Here is a 22,009-nt window from a genome sequence, read left to right as displayed (position 1 = left end):
TTTGCAAATACCTTTGCAATGTTTTGTATCAGAAACATCAAATGCAAAGTAAAATGACTTTATATTTTTTACATATTCTTGTCCATAGATTACACAGAAAAAATTATTATCGTAAGGCAATATTGCCAAAAGAAAACATAGGTTGTCCACAAGATGCAATATATGTTTTACTTTGACATCGTAAGCAATGACAAAGTTACTGCCACACCCAGAGGCCCACAGTGAGAGCTTAAGTAGGTAAAAAACAAGGGCTTTGCTAGCATATGTTTGGGTATTCCATGCAAGCACAGGTCTATTATGACCACCGTTATTTACTGTCATTCATTGTAAACTTACTTTTTGCAAAGTGAACCTTTATTTTGCTAAATGAACAACCTTCACTCATCCTAGTAAATTATCCCCTCTTTATCAGTTTTGTTTCTGAAGCAAACCAACAATTAGAAAGCTCCATATGGAAAGTCCAGACCAAACAGAAGACACTGAAAGACATTTAAAGAGACTCTGTAATGTAACAAACACAGACAAACGCAGTCATCATACATCTTTCTATCATGGCCGTTGGATGCCTTGTAGATATAAATTGGCAAATGCTTTTTGCCCCATATACTGAATGATTCCCTACAGGTGAAGACAGGGTAGCAATGCAATCACCCATCATTTGTCTACCATGTAGTTTATGCTTTCTTTTGAAATCCACACAATTGCATTCTAAAGTTCTAATTTCACACAGATGATAGTGTAATTGTTGTTCTGTCTACGAGCAGCCAACTTTACTGATTTTATTTATTTTTGAGACCTGAGTTATTTTATACATATCATCTGTGATTCCCTTGATTCACTTGAGCAGGGCTATGTTAGATAGAGATGTTTATTCACGTGGAAAGCTAATAGCAAGCTGTGTTGAACATGCAGTGCAAAGATAGTTCCCCTAGTTGATGTGTGATTTAAAATACATGTTTAATGGCTTCAGAAGTCTTGCAGTGACAATTCAGGGAGGCTTAAACTGATTGATGACAAGGGGAATAATGCAATTGTAGGTATCTGGCTGAATAGATAAAACCAAGGCTATTTGTTCATTTTAATGGATATATATTACTCTGTAAGACACATTTAACACATTAAAAGGTCTAAATGCCACAAAGAAAAACATGAAGCTTTTACTTGTCCAAAACACTTTAATGTACTGTTCTACTTTCAATGTGATAATTTACTTGATAGTTGGGCTGAAAATGTAACTTCTGCCTTAGCCATGTTTATATAATCATTAAGCGTGAAGATATACGTAGCTGTTGCATTTCCAGTTTTACCTGAGAGCAGATAGTATAGAAAATGTCAAACTATCGCTATACATACAGAATATGAAAGTCTGAACAAGTTCTGTCCAGATCTGAGACATTTGCACTAACATAGAATTTTATATGCAAGTCACCATTCAACAAGAAAAGGGTTATAAAAAAAAATGAATGACATGAAATAAGAGAGAATAGAGGAAAACAGGACTGGATGACATTCTTATTGTGTGGTAGTCTCTCCTGGTTTTATGTATATCAGCATCAAGGACAGGGCCCGGTACAGGAGGGCTGGTTCTACTGCCTTATCAGTGGCCCCGATCAAGGATAAGTTTGGAAGTGTATAGGCTGGTCAATGCATTCCACTCATACCCCAGGAGATGAATTTGTAATACCATAGAGATATAGGAAGAAACCCCCTATTCACTGCAAACACATCAAGAAGTTATTCACATGCACACAAAGTTATTTTTATGTTAAGTTTCCAGGCATATAATTAGATATCTACAGTAAACGCAGATTTACTTAGATTCTTTTTTTTTTTTTTTTTTAGATATTTATTTATTTTCCATACAAAATACATATTCCATGATTACTCTCATATACAAAACCATCAATTATACCCCTTTCTATCCTTATTCCCTTTACCCCCCCCCACCCGATCCAAAACGAAACCCCCCCCCCATATACCTACCCCCCTACAGAATAAAACCATCCACTCTGCATTTCTCCGTTACCTCTTTTTCCTTAATAAGGGGTACTTTTACATGTCCCACTGTACTGCTTCATGTATTTCACCTTGGGCCCAAAATCTTCCCATTTTCCCCACCTCCTATAATATAACCCCATCTCGTCTTCTTGCATATAATACAGTTTCTCCATCCTACATATCTGATTCACTCTTTCCACCCAATCCTCTTCCGTCGGCACCTCTGTGCTATACCAAAACTTAGGTATCATACTCTTTGCCGCATTTAGAAAATGCCATATACCTGAATGCTTGTATTTATTCACTGATAACTCTGTACTATGTAATAGACAGTTCTGGATCCAATTCTATCTTTATCCCAGAGATTATTCCAATTAAACGAACCATTGTTTCCCAGAAACCTTGAATCTTTGGGCACTCCCACCATATGTGATATAACGTACCTATCTTTCCACACCCCCACCAACACTCTGGTGTATTCTCCCCACTCATCTTATATTCAACGTTCGGTGTAATGTGCCATTTTGTTAAACACTTATAATTTACCTCCACCTCTCTCATGCTTATGTTCTCATGTGTTAGTCTACAGTCAGGTCCATAAATATTGGGACATGGACACAATTCTAACATTTTTGGCTCTATACACCACCACAATGGATTTGAAATGAAACAAACACGATGTGCTTTAACTGCAGACTGTCAGCTTTAATTTGAGGGTATTTACATCCAAATCAGGTGAACGGTGTAGGAATTACAACAGTTTTGCATATGTGCCTCCCACTTGTTAAGGGACCAAAAGTAATGGGACAGAATAATAATCATAAATCAAACTTTCACTTTTTAATACTTGGTTGCAAATCCTTTGCAGTCAATTACAGCCTGAAGTGTGGAACGCATAGACATCACCAGGCGCTGGGTTTCATCCCTGGTGATGCTCTGCCAGGCCTCTACTGCAACTGTCTTCAGTTCCTGCTTGTTCTTGGGGCATTTTCCCTTCAGTTTTGTCTTTAGCAAGTGAAATGCATGCTCAATCGGATTCAGGTCAGGTGATTGACTTGGCCATTGCATAACATTCCACTTCTTTCCCTTAAAAAACTCTTTGGTTGCTTTTGCAGTATGCTTTGGGTCATTGTCCATCTGCACTGTGAAGCGGCGTCCAATGAGTTCTGAAGCATTTGGCTGAATATGAGCAGATAATATTCCCGAAACACTTCAGAATTCATCCTGCTGCTTTTGTCAGCAGTCACATCATCAATAAATACAAGAGAACCAGTTCCATTGGCAGCAATACATGCCCACGCTATGACACTACCACCGCCATGCTTCACTGATGAGGTGGTATGCTTAGGATCATGAGCAGTTCCTTTCCTTCTCCATACTCTTCTCTTCCCATCACTCTGGTACAAGTTGATCTTGGTCTCATCTGTCCATAGGATGTTGTTCCAGAACTGTGAAGGCTTTTTTAGATGTCGTTTGGCAAACTCTAATCTGGCCTTCCTGTTTTTGAGGCTCACCAATGGTTTACATCTTGTGGTGAACCCTCTGTATTCACTCTGGTGAAGTCTTCTCTTGATTGTTGACTTTGACACACATACACCTACCTCCTGGAGAGTGTTCTTGATCTGGCCAACTGTTGTGAAGGGTGTTTTCTTCACCAGGGAAAGAATTCTTTGGTCATCCACCACAGTTGTTTTCCGTGGTCTTGCGGGTCTTTTGGTGTTGCTGAGCACAACGGTGCGTTCCTTCTTTTTAAGAATGTTCCAAACAGTTGTTTTGGCTATGCCTATTGTTTTTGCTATCTCTCTGATGGGTTTGTTTTGTTTTTTCAGCCTAATGATGGCTTGCTTCACTATTAGTGACAGCTCTTTGGATCTCATCTTGGAGTTGACAGCAACAGATTCCAAATGCAAATAGCACACTTGAAATGAACTCTGGACCTTTTATCTGCTCATTGTAATTGGGATAATGAGGGAATAACACACACCTAGCCATGGAACAGCTGAGAAGCCAATTGTCCCATTACTTTTGGTCCCATAACAAGTGGGAGGCACATATGCAAACTGTTGTAATTCCTACACCGTTCACCTGATTTGGATGTAAATTCCTTCAAATTAAAGCTGACAGTCTGCAGTTAAAGCACATCTTGTTCGTTTAATTTCAAATCCATTGTGGTGGTGTATAGAGCCAAAAATGTTAGAATTGTGTCCATGTCCCAATATTTATGGACCTGACTGTATATATTTTCCTCTGTTTGTCTTCATCTATCTCTATTCCTAAGTCCCTTTCCCATTTTGCTATGTACATTGGCTTTGTGTGTGATTCTAACTCAGTGAGAATCTTATAAACTTTTGCCGTGCCCCGTTTCCCATCCCCACGTGATTCCAACAACCTCTCAAACAAATTCCAATCCGTTCTCAATCTCAGAGGTTTCGGAAGACTCCCAACAAAATGTTTTAATTGGTGATATCTCCATTCATCTATCTTAATGAAAAGTTTCCTTTTATCCTTTTTCAAGTCCTTATGTGTTCTCAATTCCTGTCCTTCCATAATATCCCTCAATTGAATATCCTCCTTTTTAAACCATTTTCTTGTATTCTCCTCCCTACCTGGAGGGAAATACTCTGTGTTCCTCAGTGACATTAATTGTGAATTAAAATCCCACTTCATAAACTTGTGCAATTTATCCCAAACCCTTAAAACATTTAATGTATAAACACTTGTGGTATCTGTTAATCCTCTATATTGTGCTGGTACCCAGATGATTTTACTCAAGTTACCTCCGCTTAATTCATTTTCAATTTTAACCCACCTTTTCCCCTCTGAATTGTGTGTCCAGTCATAAATTCTTGCAAGAACTACTGCTCTATAATACCTTATACTATCTGGCACTCCCAATCATCCCTTCTCTTTATTTCTATTCAACAGATCACAAGATATTCTAGGTTTTTTATTTTTCCATATATATCTTGTCAACATCTTTTTAATTACCTTTAAAAAAACCTCCGGGAGTCTAATTGGGATCATCTGGAATTTATATAGGATTTTAGGTACAATTACCATTTTTATCAGATTTATGTGCCCTATCCAAGACGGGTTACCTCCTCCCAATTTCTTTAGTTCCCCCTTAATCTCATTTAGAAGTGTGATATAGTTTAACTTATACAAGTTTGTATATGAAGCAGTGAGTTTAACCCCTAGATATTTTATCTCTCTATCTTTCCATATAAAAGGGAATTCTTTTTGTATCTTTTCTTTTTCACTATTTGGAAGATTTACATTTAAGATCTCAGTTTTTGTTGGGTTGATTTTTTAATTTGATAGCTCTCCATATTCCTTTAAGCTCTTCATTAAATTTGGGAGTGTTATCCTAGGATTTTCCACATAGAACAACAGGTCATCTGCAAAGGCAGCTACTTTATGTTCAATTCCTCCTATGTGTATTCCTTTTATATCCATATTTTTCCTAATTGTTGCCAGTAAAGGTTCCAATGACAATACATACAACAATGGGGACAGTGGGCATCCCTGTCTTGTTCCATTTGACATCCCAATAGGTTCTGACCTCTCTCCATTAACCAAAATAACCGCGGAGGGCTCTCTGTACAATTTTCCTATCCACTCTCTAATTCTAATTCCCAATCCCAGGGTCTCCAGGGTGTCCATCATAAAGCTCCAATCTACTCTATCAAATGCCTTTTCAGCGTCGATTGAAAGCACCATCACCGGAGTTTTCCCCTTCCTAGCTCTCTGGAAAGGCAACAAAATTCTCAACCCATTGTCTCTACCCTCCCTCCCTGGTAAAAATCCCACCTGGTCCCCCTGGATCCATTCTGGCATTAAATCTTTCAACCGATTTGCTAAAACCTTTGCATATAACTTAGTGTCTATGTTCAAGAGTGAGATTGGTCTATAGCTAGAGCACTGAGAAGCATCCTTCCCATCCTTTTGAATAAGCACCACATGGGCCTGTAAAGATTCTCGTCTCATCTCCATCTCCCCACCTAGGGCGTTCATATATTTCTTCAGTTTCGGTATTAAAAATTCACTATATTTTTTATAGTACCTCACAGTATAACCATCTGGGCCTGAGCTTTTCCCCGTCATGGTACTTTTTAATGCATTTTTTATTTCCTTCTGCGTAATTTCTAAATCAAGAGGATTCAGTTGATCTTCACTTAACTTCGATAGTCCAGCATTTTTGAGATATGTCCTTCTTTTTTCTCTACTCGCATTTCCACCTTTATTTACTGAATCCTGGGGAGTAATATTACACAGCTTGCTATAATATTCCTTAAACACCTTAGGGATCTCTTTAGTTGAATAAACCATTTCTCCCTTAGGGTTTCTTATTTTTTCAATATAATTCCTGTTCTTCTTTTTCCTCAGGGCTCTCATTAAATATTTTCCTGGTCTATCTCCCCATCTATACCTCTTACTTGCCACTTTATTAAAAACTCTTCTCCTCTCCTCTTCCATCAGCATCTCTAGTTCTTCTTTCTTTTTTTTATACCTTCTGTCTTATCTCTTTTGTTATTCTATTTTTATGTATCTGCTCTAGGTCAAATATTTATTTTAACAGCCCCATCAGTTTCTCTTTTCTTTCCCTTTTCTTTTTTGCCCCGGATGCGATCAGTGTACCTCTTATGTAGGCCTTGTGGGACTCCCATACTGTAGCCACCGACACTTGCCCTGTCTCATTCTCCTGAAAAAATCTTTCAATCTCTTCCCTAATCTTCTGATCAATCTCCTGATCCAGGAGAAGAGACTCATTCAACCTCCATCCTATACCCCCTGTCAACCGCCTCCCCCACCCTAGTCTCAATGTAAAAGGGGCATGGTCTGAAAGAGACATCGCCTCTATCTCTACTTTAGCCACCAGCTCAATAAGTTGATGGTCCACTAATATATAGTCCAATCTCGAGCACATCTCGTGTGCATTAGAGAAGAAGGTATAGTCTCTCTCTTTTCCATGTATTATTCTCCAAATATCTACCAGTTGGCACTCATGCATCACCTTCTTTAAAGTTCTCAGAGACCTACCTCCTTCTCTCTGCGCTGGAGAGGTCGTATCCATTTGTGGATCCATACAGAAATTCAAGTCCCCTGCCACTATTAAGCACCCCTTTTTGAAGGCCATCAATTTTCTCAAAACACCTTTCAAATATAACTCCGGTTTCTTATTTGGGCAATAGATATTCCCTATTGTACATTCCATTCCTTGCAGGTTACCTCTCAAAAACAAAAATCTCCCCTCAGGATCTATTTCTCTTTCCTCCAGCTCCAGCCTTATGTTTTTTGCAAATCCTATTGCTACTCCCTTAGCTCTCTTAACTGAGGAATCTGCATAAAACCATGTTGGATAGTTTCTAGAATTAAACTTAATATTTGACTTAATCTCAAGATGTGTCTCCTGCAAAAAGACCACAGAAGCTTCTCTATGTTGCATCTCCTTGAATAGCCTAAATCTTTTGCCAGGACAATTCAACCCATTTACATTATATGTTATAAACCGTAGCTCTTCCATTTGGACAATATATATTAGCTACTGTACATTCTCTTCTCTTAATCAGGGAATCTGCATAGTACCATGCTGAATAATATCAAGGCTTCAACTTGCCATTCATCTCTGTCTCAAATTGTGTCTCCTGCAAAAAAAACCACTGAAGATGCTCTATGCTGTAGCTCTTTAAATAACCCAAATCTTTTCCCAGGACACTTCAACCCATTCACGTTATAGATTATAAACTGTATTTCTTCCATCCTTCTTAAATCTCCCTTCTTTTCCTCCATCTCCCCTCCTCCCTTTCCCTTGCCTTTGTACCTCCTTCAGTTATGCAGAGTGTTGCCACTAGTGCCCCTCCCCCTCACCTCCCATCCACCTCCCTATCCCACCCCTCTTCCCCCCCCCCCAATTTTAGGCTTCTAATATGCCTACTATTCATTTGTGGGCCCAATCCCACTTTTTATTCAAACCTTGGGGTCAAACTCCGCCCATGAACAGCTCCTCCTCCCTCCAACCTGCCCAGTACCCCCTACCTATCCAATCAACTCACTAAATTTCCACAGACCCTTGAGAACAGAGATCTACAGGATGTACCATAAGGAAGGAGAAGGAGGGTGGAAGAAAAAAAAAAAAAGGAAACCACCCTCCTTCTCCTTACCTTCCCCCTCTAACACACTGCCAGTCCTCTTGTCTTATAGCTCCTATTTCTCTATCTTTTTCTTCCCATCCAGCAATCTCCATTCTTTGCAACTCAAGTCTTTCACAGAAGGCTCTCAAGTCCTCTGGAAATCTCAAATAAGCTGTAACTCCATTTTTCCATCCAATTAGGCACGCTGGGGTCCCCCATCTATAAAACACCTTCTTCTTTCACATCTGCTCTAACAGGGGTTTCAGGGATCTCCTTCTCCACAAAGTCTCCGGTGTTAAGTCTGCAAAAATCTGAATGTCAATTTCTCCATACTTAATTGTTGTTCTTCCTTTGATCTTCCTCCAAATCTCTTCTTTATCCCCATACTTACGGAATTGAACAATTATGTCTCTCGGTTTTTCCTTCCCAGTACCTTGTTGGTACTTTCTTATTCTCAAGATTCCATCCAATTTAATCAACTCTATATCAGGGCTGTCCATTATGGAGTTTAAGATTTTACATACTAATTCTTGCAGTGCTTCTCCTTTTGCGATCTCTGGGACTCCTCGTATCCTAAGATTACTCCTCCTGTCCCTGTTTTCTTGTACCTCTATCTTATACAATAATTTTTTCTGGACTTTCCCCATAATACTTATCTTCTTTTCTAATTCAGAAATGTTTTGGGCCTGATTTTTTTCCTCATTTTCTTTCACTCTCAGTAACAGCTGCCCCAAATCATTCCGGATAGTTGCCATTTCTTGCTTTATAGTTTTCTGTAAGTCCTTAAACATGTCATCTCTTTTTTATTCGGTACTTGTAGTTCGCTTTCAATTTCTCTCATCTCCATATTTCCTGTTATTTGTTGACTACTGACATTCAAGCCCAATGATAATCTAGGGCTATTTATCAGACTGATATCCCCTTCGCCGTTCCCGTTTATACCTTGAGGCCTTTTTGGGGTCACATTTTCCTGGGACGTGTATTTTTTGATCGTACCCGTTTGAGATCCTTTGAGCCCACTTTTGCCACTTTTATTCTCCATATCTTCTATGGGTCCTATTCTCCTCTACTATCTCAGGGTAGGTAAGTGTTGCAAGTATGTGCTAGGATCCCAGCTTTGCCTAGCTATTTGTCCAATTACTCTCCTTTCTAGGTCACTTAGTCCTCTTCTTTTTTCACTCCTTTATACCCCCTGGGAATCCCCCCTTTCTCTCCTTCACGCTCTGCTCTTTCATACAGCACTATAGACCATTTAGAATATAATAAGATCCAGCCACTGTCACTCACCCTCCTCTCTCTTCCTTTCAAGGCGGTTCAGGGCTGCAGATGTCAGGTTCTTCCCAACATTTCAGTCTTTAGGGGGATTCCGCAGGGTTAATCCTTTTACTTTTATAATCTCCCTTTTTAATAGGGGTCTGTCCGTAGAAAAGGTGCTAGGGCATGTGGCTTCTCTCCGATCCTGGCGACAAGCCGGGGAAACGAGCTGGGGAGCAGACCGGTACCTCCTTCCCCTCTCAGGATGCCGGCCGGCTTCCTCTCCTCCCAGTACTCCTTCGCGGCTGATTACGTGGTCACGCCGCTCTCTCTGTCTCCCGGCAGCCCAGCTCACTGAATTGCCGAGCTCTGGGCAGACCGCGCTCTGTCTCCAGCTCCCAGTCCTCCGCGTCCCAGGACCTCTGCTCAGCTGCTGAGAAAATGTAGGGAGATAGGGCAACATAAATACAATTATATTACAGGGAACATCTAGAATTGTTATTTGTGCCTAAGCAGTACCTTGAGAAAATCTACCTTTTGCCTTGAAAAAGAGCAGGGCACTTTTTGATATATGAGTGTGCCTGGGTACTCTTAAGTGTATGGCTGCTATCTGTGAGACACTCCTGCCTGGATCTGCAGGGAGATTTAATGAAGCCAGTACTGGTGAGAAATTTGTACTTGAGAACCTTCACAGCAAGCATCTCCCTGCTTCTGCTTTATTCATTCTGGTGACGTGTGCTTTCTTCACCTGTCCTACTGCTTCTAGGATATTACCCCAGCAGTCATCAGATCACCAATCACCAAGGCGGTTCTGATATGAGAAGGAAAAGCCCTGTTCCTCTACCAAGATGGCACCTTCCAAACAAATACACAGCAGAACAATTCATGGTAAGTCAGTAATGGGGATCAGCTACTGGGAGACCACAGACAAAATTGGTCAATAGTCATTGGCCTTCTGCTTGTCTATTTTTAACATAAGTTCTACAGTATTTTTTAAGAACAAGCACACCACCTAAATTCCCAAGTTTTGACTTCAAATAAAAGTAGACCAATTTTCCAGATATCAATTTACAATGCTGACAAGGCTAAACACCAAAATATTAAGCTGACAACATTAAGCTGATATTGCTCTTCACTAAAGACAGTACACATTCCATACAAGCTTGCATACCAGCATTAAAAAATATATGAAGCAATATAATTAGGATGAACTTGATCCCTTCCTAATATAGAAGATATTATCCAAATCCTTGAGGCAAAAAACCTACCAACCGATCTGTCATACAAATTTGAAAACTTTTACTTTCAATTTTCTGCTTTTACATTCCAAAACACACCCAGGAAGAGGACCTCAGTGAAGCACAAAAAGTATTTCAGATTAAATTAAAACTGCCCAGTAAAATATGGTGTGGCAAGAAAATAAATCATGTTTGATGGTATCCTGCAGAGCCCATGCTATAAGCAAATGACCAAGGTCTGTTTGCTAAAGTTCATCTTTTGTGTTTTTCCCCATAGAAATCAAAGGGACTTTTGTTAAAAAAAAAACAAAAACAACCTATAGTTCTACAGCTGATCCCCCCCCAAAAAAAAAACATTTTATATATATATATATATATATATATATATATATATATATACATTAGTCAATAAGTAATTGTCAAGTTAACTGACATAAGCTGACCCTGCTAAATTTGTCTTGGGCATCTAGACATCAATGATGTCTGGTTTAAAAAAGGTTTAATAAGCTGTACATTTGTCATGTTAACTGTCTGTTAAAACCAATCACTTGCTACTGAATTCCTTTCCTTGCTACCAGGGCAACAAGAAGATAGAAAAACTCCAATAAAGTAAAATTCTGGACTAAACCAGTCTTAAGAACACCATTCGGAAAATACTACACCATTAAACTTCTGTGCAGGCAGCATCATTGTATAGCTTTAAAAAAGAGTTAGGAACTTTCTTTTCTTGACAACAGAACTTTCTATTGGTGTCATATAAAAAAATCAAACCTGACATCCAGATCATTATTTGTGGGCCTGGTCATTAGAATGCACCGTTAAAGCGTAACTCTAATTTCATGGCAAAAAATTGCTCCAAATATAATACATACAATTACGATACAAGCCGAATTGCAATGTATTGTTGTTAAAATGTATTTTTCCTCTTAAATTTGCAACACTGTAATTTTTTGTAAAATTCAATACAATATGGCAACCTGGAGGTGTTCTGTACACTGTACGCCTCCAGAGATGTAATTTCCTGTATATGTGATGGACTCAACAATTTTCTCAGAACTGTCCACTAAGATACAAGTCAGTCCCTGCCACTCTCCCCATAGGGGCCCTGCAAGTGCATCAGCTGATCAAAAATGAAAACATCACTCCCATGGGTTGCAGGAAATAATATCGCTTGTTTCCTCCATCAACACAGTCAGTGTTGATGGGGGAATCCCTCCTGTGGAGATATTGTTTTCTCTCAGCAGGGGGGCACGGGGAGCCATCCCTGCTGGGAGAACACAGTCATTCTTGTTAGCAGCTACAGTATAGCTGCTGGCAGTAATAGCATGCATAAATCCTACATGCTGGTTGTATTGACTGTGTTGATAGGGGAATTGAGTTATTGCATCATCTATGGACTGCCTTAGGTGAGCTCTTCTCTGGACTTAACTCCAATACTACCAAGCACTGCTTTAACCACTGGCCACTCTGCAGTGAGATCTATCACCTGCTGTATCCAGCAGACATGGCAGATGACCAATCAGTGTACTGGCCGCTGCCGTTACCATGTGATCATTGAAAGCAATCACAGCAGATGCAGATCACATGACAATATTACACAATGGATGGCTTTCATTCATGCCATCTGGTATATAATATTGTGTTGATCTCTGTGATTGGTCACAGTAATCACATGGTACAGACGAGGCAAATCACAGCCCATCTGTACCATGTGATTGGCTGTGGCCAATCACAGCTAACCACAATAGTAAACACTGAATGAATAAATTTCTTTCATGAAATTCACTGGTATAAGCAATCATAATGTGTAAAAAAAAAATAATCCTGATAACTTCCCCAGAGTAGTACAGTGTTACTATGGTAAAATTCTATTGCTCTGGTTACGGTGTAAGTAATGTGAACCAGCGCTTTGGATGTGACCCCTTATAAAGTGTCCACATGCCTCGAATTATTCACAATGCCTTCAAACTTATTAAAGTGTCCGTGCTTAAAAAAGTGCTGCACTTCCAACAATCAGTGCCATAGTGTTCCCGAAATCCTCCACCATAAACACAGAAAACTCACCAGATTTCATACAACTTACCAGAGTCATCCAACGCTTAGTATCATGGATAACCACCATCTTCTCTTTGTTGGGCCAGCTGTACACCCTCCTTTTAAATGTCTCACACAATATGTAGGGAGAGATGGAGGGAGACTACCATACTGTGAACTCTTTAAAACCTTCTATTTATTAAAAACCACTTCCACAATGCCCACTCACATTGGTAGGTGCATACCCTTGCACCAGGATAAAAATGCATGTTACATCATAAGCAAAGGGATAACATGGATCTGGCTCTAGCCTCTTTCACCACCACGTTCTCCTGTATTAACCCCTTCCGGTATAGCTGTGTGGGATTACGTCCCTTCCTGCTATGCCCTGATGCAGCGTTTCATCTTCCTAACGTTCTCAAAAGGCATTGAAGCATAAAGGACACTTTATTGAATCATGTCTAATTTTCATTTGAGTATATGACCATTGCAGAGAATATGCGTGTTTATTGCACACGTTTAAACAAAAAACAATAGCACTGTATAAAAGATAGAGTATATATCTGGTCACAGTGTGTTTAAAATTAAAAAAAAAACATTTAAATCAACTATTATTTTTTTTTTTACATTTTTACATACTGTCACCAGTTGGTGTCCCTGATCACTACCACACCAGTCACATGATGACACTGTACTGGTGACAGTATGTAAAAAAAATGTTTTTAGTTTCTTAATTTTCCAAAACAATTGTGACAAAAAAAACCAACTTCAAAAAACTTGCCATGCCCCTTACTACATACCTAGGACTGTCAGCTTTCCAAAAAGGGGTCATTTGGGGGATATTTGTACTGTCCTGGGGATTTTGGGTCTCAATAAATTAGATAGGCTGTCAGTACATCAGGACTGATCAATTTTCAGTTATATATACCATAGTTTGTGGACTCTTTAACTTTCCTGTAGACTAAAAAATGTACACTTCAAATGTAAGTGCAGCGCTAAAACATAAGTGACAAATGCAATAATAAAGTGCTTATGTGAATAAAAATGTACATACGATTTTCAAGTGACATAAATCTAATAAAATGTCTCAGATCATATAAAATCATACAATCATAAAATCACTTAAAATATGAACATAAATGGTGAATATAAATAGTTTGTGGCACTACAGGTCACAGAAGTGCCAAGTGGTACGTGAGTGCTTCTCAGCAATAATACTGATTATAACTAGTCCGTGGCACTACAGATCACAGCAATACCCGGTATTCGTTGAGCTACAAGGTGCAGCAATACAGATGGAATGATCAAGAGTGCTCATGATCCAACACGGAAATCCACCACCTTATATGGATGTGCACTCACCAGAACGCTACTTGTATGTTAGCGTTAATGCTGATCCTTATGGAGGGTCTCGGGAAGCCATAAATAGGGACTGGACTTCTCCAGAGTCAGGGCTATGTAAAACCAGCTATGAATCCTCCTAGAGGGAGATGCTTCAAGGTGTGCGGGGTGGCCTGACCCATGGGCCTTTTCTTTTTCCCAGCTGGACTCTGCTCCCTGGCCTATGGTTTGGGGTTTGTCCCGGGAGGAGAGTCCAGCTGGGAAAAAGAAAAGGCCCATGGGCCAGGCCACCCTGCACAACTTGAAGCTTCTCCCCCTAGGAGGATCCTTTGCTGGAACTTTGATCAAGCATTGATCTGTGTTTGATGTCCACTATAGATTACATCTACATTAAAAGATTGTCCTTAGGAAGCACACTCCCAGTGGGATGACTAACATAGATGGGCTACAAAGGAAAGCCACCAAGCCAGCAGGTGCAGGAGTTGAGGTTACCAGACTCTTTACCAAAAGTAAGATTTGTGTCCCTATAAGAGCAGGTAGCAGCTTATATGATAAACCCTGCCAGTAGAAGGATGTGGTCTGGCAAATGCTTGTTTAAAGCACCTTTATTTTTACAATTTTTGCTTTCAGGTACAGGATGTAGCTTGCAAACAATTTTCTGTAGTAGAACCTGCTAGCTAGCCTCCACCTAGCAAGTTTACCCCATAACAAAGTATATTGGAAAACTCACTCTAAAAGGGCCAAGGGCCAGTTCACACCAGATGCAGTCCAGTGTGTTTTTTTTTTTCTGCATCAAAAATGTATGCACAGTTTTTTCCATGTATATCAGTGGCCCTAGTTCACACAACTGCAATCAGTTACAGTCAGTTTCCGGTGCAGAAAAATAGTAGAACATGCTGCATTTTTCTTCACAGAACTGTACTGGAACATAACAAACTGCATCAAAACTGCACTGAAAAGTATGAACTGTAAGCAAAAACATATCCGGAATGCATCAGGAGTGCGTTTTTGTGGTGTGAACTGGTCCTTTGTCTTAAACTGACGTATGAAATCCTCTAGCAGAAATGTAGAGCCACAAAATATCAGCCTGTGTACCAGGGGTGTATTTACCACAAGGCAAACAAGGCATTTGCCTAGGGTGGCATTTTTCAGGTGTGCAGCACCACCTCCCGGACACATGCCGCCTGGGGAGCAGGTGGGATCCGAGAGAGGTTGTGGGCTGTTTGATGGTGTATGGAGAGCCCAACCAGCTCTTGTTCCCAGGTATATCCAGAGCTGTGAAGGTGAGTGTCTTTCTCTCTCTTGCCGGGGGGGGATGGTGTTAGTGGTAGGCTCCTTCAGGTGGGGAGTGGGCAGCGGTGTTGTTGGTCAATGTCAAGCTCTCTCCGTGTGGGGAGACCGATTTTCGTGTTTCCTAGGGCAGCACAAAACGTAAATACACCACTGCTGTGTACTACGGACCAAATTAGTCTCTTCTTACCTTACAGTACTTATATGTCACATTTAGCTCTCAAACCTTTAAGAACATCTTTGTGGAGAATAGGGTGATAGCACGTAATTGTAGTAATAGTAATATTAATAATAATAATATTTATAACACTATGCTTTAGGTTTATTATTTCTGTTACTATGAGACCTATGGAGAATAACAAGCCAGTGCTCTTACAACATCATCTTAAGATGCAGGTTCAGGCCCAGCTATAGCATTTTTAAAATCTAATATTTCCTATTCTGCCTTGCTGCGTAGAGTACACTTACTTCCTTAATTGGAAAACATAACGTGTGCACTTTAGATTTCATAGAAAAGGTCAAGTTGGCATTAGCCAGGTAACAAATGGTTCATAATACAATCTAAAATTCTGCTATAACATGGCTTTTTTCTTGGAAGATATTCTGTTTTCCCCATTGCAGAAGTGTCTTCTGCAAAATAAGTAAATAAATAAAAAAAATACAAGTTTAAGCTGCATATTTTGATGTCTGAGATAAACATGGACTTTGATTTCTGGCTAAAATGTGCTAGCTCAGTCAGACATAAGTGGCAGAATGCCTGTCTGTTATAGTGCTACTTAAGGAGATTTATGCAAATAATCCTATTCCATTCCTACATTACTATAAAAAACTGATAAAGCACAAATTTTTATTTCATGTTTGTAGCATAAAATTTAGCTTATTACCATACTGTCAGAAATGGAATGTATCTGTCTTACCTATTAAATAATAAAAAAAAGTTTGAAATGGAATGCATAAAACATTAAACCTAAAAATAAAAAAATAAATAAATATTAATATGTAATGTACAAGAATTAGGATAACATAAATTCTTGACCTACTGTTGGAATAAATCCATCATCATAAATAAAGGCAAACAAACGTACACTAAGGTAATAAGATAATTAGTTAAGTAAATACACTAATATCATTTTATACCAGCCAATGCTATTAACATTTTATACTAGCTTTACTTGCAATATCAACTTTTTTCAGTACAAGACCACTGTATGGCACCCAAAGAGAAACATTTCAGCTGGATTAGTTGTATGGGTAAGTATGTGTTTTGAAAAGAATGCAGCAATAAAAGCAAGTGGGTAAAAAACATTGATTAACAGAATGAAATATGATATTATCTGTATGAATTATTTCCACTTAATTATTAATAGATTATATTTACTGGAGAATGCTATACTATAAATTCTATGCAGAAATTCTAACACCATACCAGACTAAAGTATATAATAACGTGGTAAAGACTGGTAACTTTCCTAAGGAAATGCTGCAAGCATTTATTATTACAATGCCAAAACCTGGTAAAGACACTAATCTTCCTCAAAATTTCAGACCAATTTTGCTATTTAATACAGATCTCAAGATATATTCAGAAACAATTGAGTACCATCTGTGAAGCAATTAAAAGGTCTCACTAAAACACTACCAAAACACCTACATTCAGAGCTTATCAGCACTAAACCAAATAATCCAGAAATTGGGGAATTCTACATGCTACCCAAGATCCATAAGCCAAGAATTCCAGGCAGACCCATCATAACAGGTATGAACTTACCGAACAAATCTCAGGCCTTGTAGAAAAAATGTTAAAACTCTTAGTCATGAATACTGCTAGTTTCCTGCAAGACACGACTGATTTTCTGAACAAGATCAACAATATAGAATAATTACCACCAAATACACTTCTAGCCACTATGGATGTAGAATCTCTGTACAGTAACATCCCTCACAAGGATGGGCTGGCTGCATGGCAAAGATTCTTATCGTCCTCACCAAACCATAAATACAGCGCTGAGGATGTCACACAGGTCATTGAACTCATTCTTACACACAACTACCGTATTTTTCGCTCCATAAGACGCACTTTTTCCCCCCAAAAAAGGGGGGAAAATGTCAGTGCATCTTATGGAGCGAATGTAAAGCGGCCGGTCCGGTATTTCTGCCGCCACCATGTCAGAATATCGGGCCGGCCGCTCAGCTCTTCTCTCCTGCAGGACTTTACCAGTTCCTCGCTCCAGCTCTGCAGTCTTCCCGCGCCGGCTTCTGTGACAGCCGGGTGCCCACTGCGCATGCGTGAGAAGCGCCGCGCTTTGTGAATGCTCCGGTGTCTTCTGGGACACATGACAGGTCCCAGACATGTCACAGAAGCCACCGCAGGAAGAAGAAGGAAGGACAACTCCGCGGAAGTGGGAGCGGGTACCTGTCAAATTCAGGTACCCGTTCCCCCTTCCTCCCCAAAGGTCCGCAGTCTCTGGTAATCTCCTTTACTGTCTGCAGTCTCTGGTCATTCCCTGCACTGTCTGCAGTCTCTGGTCTTCTGTACTATGTCCACAGTCTCTGGTCATTCCCTGTACTGTGTCCGCAGTCTCTGGTCATCTCCTGTACTGTGTCGGCAGTCTCTGGTCATCTCCTGTACTGTGTCAGCAGTCTCTGGTCATCTCCTGTACTGTGTCCGCAGTCTCTGGTCATCTCCTGTACTGTGTCCGCAGTCTCTGGTCATCTCCTGTACTGTGTCCGCAGTCTCTAGTTATCCCCTGTACTGTGTCCGCATTCTCTGGTCATCCCCTGTACTGTGTCAGCAGTCTTTGGTCATCCCCTGTACTGTGTCCGCAGTCTTTGGTCATCTCCTGTACTATGTCCGCAGTCTCTGGTCATCTCCTGTCCTGTGTCCGCAGTCTCTGGTCATCCCCTGTACTGTGTCCGCAGTCTCTGGTCATCTCCTGTACTGTGTCCGCAGTCTCTGGTCATCCCCTGTACTGTGTCTGCAGTCTCTGGTCATCCCCTGTACTGTGTCTGCAGTCCATTGGTTCAGAATATTTTATTTCTTGTTTTTCTCCTCCAAAACCTAGGCACGTCTTATGGTCAGGTGCGTCTTATGGAGCAAAAAATACGGTACTTTGCTTTTAACAATGACATCTATCTTCAGTGTTTGGGCACTGCTATGGGAAGTAAAATGGCACCCCATTATGCAAATTTATGGCTGACCTAGAGAGAAACTCCTGAACAGCATACAACAAAAGCCATACAGATACTATTGCTATATCAATGATATTATCATTATATGGACAGAAGGTGAAAAAAATCTAAAACAATTTTGTTCATTGATCGACAACTTTCACTCATCAATCAAACAAAAAATGGATTATTCAAAACACACATGTCAACTTCCTGGACACTACAACGCATATCAGAGATGCCAAGCTGCACATCTCATTATTCAGGAAAACCACTGACAGATGTAACTATCTCCATAGTTGCAGTTTTCACCCCCAACACACTAAATGGGCCGTCATACACAGACAGGCCAGCAGATACCTCCGAATATGCTCAGACCTGGAAGAGATAAACATCTCAGGGTACTAGTAGACTCCTATCATAAGAAGGATTACAAAGACAAAACCATCAACAAAGCATAAGCACAGTCTTGAAAGCCCGAATAGAAAATCTACTTCAATACAAAGAGAAAAAACTAATCACTGTGTACCTTTAATAACCATATACAATCCAGCACTAGAAGGGATAAGAAAGATCATTAAAAAGGTACAACCGATCATAACAGAGGATGAAATTCTAAAAGAAATATTCCAACAACCCCCAATGCTGGCTTTCAGACAACCACCCAACCTCAGACATAAACTAATGAACAGGAAACTTCATTCTGATCATGAAGTCACATATATTGGAAGCAAACCCTGCAATAAAAAACGATGCAAACTGTGCAACCAATTCTATCTATCAAAAAGTGTCACACACACAAAAGGTACCTTTAATATCATGGGATCATACAGCTGCACCTCCAGTAATGTTGTACCTCATCCAGTGCAATAACCCGCATGGAAGAGAAATATTTTTCCAATATATTTAGAAAAAAAATTACATATGTATATATATATATATATATATATATATATATATATATATACACACACAGTGTATGTATATATATATGTATATATATATATATATATAAATATTTTTTTTTAAATATATTGAATATGGCCAAAATATTTATATTTTAAATATTATTATTATTATACAGGATTTATATAGTGCCAACGGTTTTTTAAGCGCTTTACAATATAAAGGGAGAAAATACAGCAACAATACAGTTCAATACAAGAGGGATAGGAAGGCCCTGCTCCTTGGAGCTTACAATCTAGGATATATGTCAATATATTTTGGAAGAATATTTTTAAAATATATTTAAAATATATTTTATTTTCCATGTGGGAAATGTAGCAAAGGATGTTATGTTAGCAAAACAGGACAGAAGTTACAAACAAGGATGAATTTGCACAGGCACACAATCAAGGAACATACAGAAGATAGTTTCCATACACCTGTGGGACATCAGTTCTCACAATCAGACCACATAATGTGCTGCTTTACTTTAACTGACAATTGCGTGGTCATGCAACACTGCATAGATTAAACTTGTGTATTTTTTTCCCTCATATAGAGCTTTCTTTCAGTGGTATGTGATCACCGCTGCGTTTTTTATTTTTTGCTGTATCAACAAAAAAAGACTGACAATTTTGAAAAAAAACTATTTTTTTTACTTTTTGCTATAAAATATATTCAATAAAAATATTTAAAAATTAAATTTCTTCATAAATTTAGGCCAAAATGTATTCTGCTACATGTCTTTGCTAAATAAAATCCCAATAAGTGCATATTAATTGTTTTACGTGAAAGCTATAGCGTCTACAAATGGCAGTATATATACTAGAAGTTTTTTTATACTAGTATTGACAGCGATCAGCGACTTATAGCAGGACTGTGGGACTGTGATGGCATTTTGACACTGGGTGAGAACTGGCTAACTGCCACTGACATCTCCAGTGACACTAATACAGTGATCAGAAAGCACTGACACTGTACGAAAGGGCAGAAAGGGGTTAACATCTGGGGCAATCAAAGGTATAACAGTGTGCTGTTTTTGTTTTACTATGAAAAGCGTGTGCTGTTATACTAAAGAGACCTGCTGCTTTCTATCTCTCTGCTGTGCAGAGAGATAGAAAGCAGCACGTCCATCCTGATAGGGGAGAAATATGTGTTTTGTAAAACAGATCTCTCCCCTCTCAGCTTCGCTGATGATCAATAAGTACTGGCCGGGAATACGGTGATTGACATCCTCAGGATCGATTGTAGCACGGGTAGGGCAGCGCATGCCCCCTACCCAGAAATGCAAAATCACTTATATGTACGTGATTTTGCACAGCTCGGCCATCCTGTAGCAGTACATATGCTATGGGGCAGTTGTCAAGTGGTTAACATTCTGCTAAAATTTGTGCATTAGTACTGCTTGTAACTTGAAGAAGGGGGTACACCCCGAATGCTTGACCTGAAAAATGGTATGTTAGTGCAAATAAAAAAAGGATCACGGACAACTCAATTGTTCTGCCACAAGAGCAATGCATGCTACAATCACCTCAAGCAAGATATATTCAAAAATATTAATAGATTAGTAGAAGTAATTACCCTTCCTTGTAGCTCTTGATCAGGTAGGATTTGTAAAGGGAAGACAAGCTCCTGATGGTCCTGATGGAGAATGATAAATCTAAGTAAATCTAACAAGTAAATGTCTTCTCTGCTCTTAGCTTTAGATGTAGAGAAGGCATTTGATAGAATTCATTGGGGTATATATCTCAAACCTTATTACATTTTGGCATATCAGGGTTTATACATGCAAAGAAGGGGGGGGTTGTGAAAGTGGTTACATTATGAACAGAATGCGATACTCAAAGTAGTTCCCAAAAATTATGCTTTATTACACAATAACTATCGACAATTAGGGTAAATACCCTGGTTCACCATCACCTCAGTATGAGATAATACAAAAAGACCTAAAATCACATAAAAGCAACATCAAGACTGGTCTTTATAATAAAGTGCTGCATATGTAATGACAGATACCTGTCTAGTACATTTTGCAGCAACAACTCATTGGTTACACCACCAGTGGTGGGGGTGTCAAAAAATTGTACTATCAGGTATAATATACTATGCAATGCTATGCAATAATGGCTGATAACAGGCACCACATAACAGTAACAAGATTACCCATAAACCAATTTGGGCATGAAAAATTGAAGATATATGTGGGGATACGGATGCCCCTGTAATAACCAGGTGATTACAAAATGACCAGCAAACACAAATGCTCCTGCGCTTGGGGATGGACTCGATGCAGGCTACAACCACATTAAGAATGTCCTGGAACATGCACACCTTGCTGCCCTCAAATGGACCGGGGGAATCCAAATATACTGAATGAGGAAAGAATAAAGAGAGGGCGCACAGGCCTAGTGCATTACCATAAAAAATGTTTAATAAAAAATAAAGTAGGTGTTGTACTCACAAACGACAATATAGTCAGGGCACATCATAAAAGAACAGCTGGGTCAACACCGCACTGAGTAACAGTCCGCAATAGGGAGTTTAGACATCCAAAAGCTGACGCGTTTCGAGGACTTGCCTCTTCCTCAGAGCCAGTGGCCCCCTATTGCG

Source organism: Staurois parvus, unplaced genomic scaffold, assembly GCF_062004578.1.
Source record: "Staurois parvus isolate SC_StPar_1 unplaced genomic scaffold, SC_StPar_1.0 ptg000682l, whole genome shotgun sequence".
In the NCBI taxonomy this organism is placed as follows: domain Eukaryota; kingdom Metazoa; phylum Chordata; class Amphibia; order Anura; family Ranidae; genus Staurois; species Staurois parvus.
The sequence above is the reverse complement of the archived record's forward strand: the minus strand, read 5'-3'. Positions refer to the sequence as shown.